Consider the following 2,542-nt stretch of genomic DNA (forward strand, 5'->3'; position numbering starts at 1 on the left):
CCCGTTGCCCCAGTCCAATCTCTTCTTCTTAGGGTAGCCAAACTGACCCATTCAGGCTGAATATCACATTAGCTTGCTTCCTTTCTTTCCTTTTCTTTTCTTTTTTTCTGGTTGTTAACACTTCCAACAAGGCAGAAATGAGTAACGGGAAAGTGGAACTTGCTGTGGACATGGCCACAGGATCATGGTTTTGTTCCTGTTGGGATGCCTGGGTCGGTTTCACAGGTCGCCTCTCAGTCCTGCAGGCTGAACCCGTCTGTCTGGGCGCCTCGCGCTGCCTGCCTCCTGGGCACTCTGGGGCGACGTGGACGGATGCGTGCTTGTCTAAGGTTCGGTTCGTGCGGTGAGGAGTCTGCACCAAAAATACTCCATCAGCGAGGGAGAGTCCTCCCGGGGAGGGGCTCCTGTGCCTCCCATTCTAGGCACTTCGAGACTTTCTGCAGGAAGTGCTGTCCTTGAGTCATTTTGTTTTGTCCCGAGGCTGCTGCGAGGAGCGGGACAGGTGGGCACATGCTGAAGAGTGGGGACATGTGAGACGGCTTCAGTCCAGGCACAGCCGCAGGTCCCGGCTGCCCCACTTTCCCTGACCCGAGAAGAGCAGCCCCCAGCAGGCTGCGGGCACAGACCCGGCTCACTCATGGCCTAGAGCGCAATGCAGGGCCCCAGCACTCCGCCTTAATTTTCACCTTTGTTCCTTCCTGCTTTCCAGCTTTGGAGTCCTTGTCAAGAGGGATTCGAACCCCAAGGTTATAAACACGACACTTGCATTCCCTTCCAATCCTTCATGGTTTTCTGTTTTACACACAAAGCTTACAAACTTTACTTTTTCCAACTGGAAAACCAGTCTTTCCAACATTTTTTAAAAAGCAAATTATCCTTTTATCATATGCTGAAAGCCTTACCCATAACAAGCCCACTTCTGCGTTTGACTCTGTTCACTGACCCTTCATTTACTTCCTAAACGGACCCTTTTGGTAACTTACAGTGAAGAGGTGGCTTTAATAAATATATTCTCCAGAAAGCTCCAGAACCTTTGCGTGGGTCAGAGTGAGAGGTGCCGCCACGATGTAAACAGAACAGAATAGCTGAGTCCTCCAGGTAGGCGCCAGGTGCGATCCGCACAGACCGCGTGCGTCGGAAACGGAGTCAGAGGTGCATCCTCAAAATGCATCCCCCCGTCTCCGGCCGAGCACACAGGCCCCAGGGCCCGGACAGGGCTGGTCCCAGCGTACGCACGCCACTTCCTGGGCTTGGGGGGTGGTACGCCAGAGGCTGCCCGTAGCAGGAAGCCCCCGCAGAGGCCAGGGCCTCTTCTTCCACTTGGCAGAGACCACAGAAGGGAGCCAGGGGACAGCATCAGAGCCTGGGGACGGGCAGGGGTGCCCAAGGGCACAGCAGCTGCAGGCCATTGGCAAGGCCAGAAGATGGTGAGTGGAAAGCCGGGGGCGTGTGGAGAGACCCCGAGAAGGGGCGCTTCAGCTGGGAGCCCCGCATGTACTGTTTGTGTTTCATCTGGCGATTTTGAAACCAGGTTTTTGTCTGGACCTCCGAGAGCTTCATCTCCCTGGCCAGTCTCTTCCGCTCCAGAGGGCCCAGGTACTGGTAGTGCCGGAAGACGCCCTCCAAGGTGCGGACCTGCGTGGTGGTGAAGGCTGTGTGGACACAGGGGGCCGGCCAGGGGTTTGGCTTCTTAAGCCAGCCACGGCCCTCTACGGCGCAGGCAGATTTGAGGACCGAGCCTCCTTGATGCTGACGGCCTGAGGGGGCTCCAACGTGCTGGATGTCTGGCTCGGTCCAGGGAGGCTCCCCGGGGAGACATCAGTAGGCCTGCGGGTGTGGGTCAGCCATGGGCAGCTGCTCTGGGAGAGCCAGTCCACGGAGCCAAAGCTGGAGGCCTGCTGCTGGCCACGAGGTGGGGAGGAGGAGGGACGCATGGCGGTCAGGTGGGTCTGAGGGAAGGCCGGGCGGGGCTGGCCAGGCACAGGATCCACCACCTGCTGCCTTTCTTAAAACCTGCTAATGGTTTCTCATCATACGTGGGGTTAAAAATCCATGGGCCATAAGGCCTACGTGGTCCAGACTCTCCAACCTCGTCTCACACCATTCTCTCCCTTATTCCTGACGCTCTACCCACCCTGCTCTTCATAGTTCCATCGGGCCTTTGCCTTGGCTGGTTCCTTTGCTTGACGTAGTCATCCCCTAGAGGGTCATGTGGCTTGCTTCTCGTTATTCAGGGCTCCTTTTAAATGTCTCGTGCTCAGATGCTCTTCCTAATCACCCATAGTAGAGTGGTCTCCCACCCCCGTCATTCTCTAGCGCTGCTTTATTTTCTTCATAGCACTTGACTCCATTTGAAATTTTCCGTTTGCTTGCTTAATTTGTCTCCCTTCTACAAAGAAATTAGGAATCTTGACTAATTTCTGATCTCTTGATTTTCCCAGTGTCTCCCATGCTTGACATTTAATTGATATTTACTGAATAAAAAGGCAAAGCTGGAGTGGCAGGCTGAGGCTAAATTTTGGAATGCTTGGGCGCATTGCTA

At 55.1% G+C, this 2,542-nt stretch overlaps 1 pseudogene; it reads right to left on the bottom strand.

Moving 5' to 3' along the window:
• Window positions 1-1,146: 1,146 nt before the first annotated feature.
• On the bottom strand, window positions 1,147-1,934 carry LOC111544174 (annotated as a pseudogene).
• Window positions 1,935-2,542: the final 608 nt, after the last annotated feature.

Source organism: Piliocolobus tephrosceles, chromosome 7, assembly GCF_002776525.5.
Source record: "Piliocolobus tephrosceles isolate RC106 chromosome 7, ASM277652v3, whole genome shotgun sequence".
Lineage (NCBI taxonomy): Eukaryota > Metazoa > Chordata > Mammalia > Primates > Cercopithecidae > Piliocolobus > Piliocolobus tephrosceles.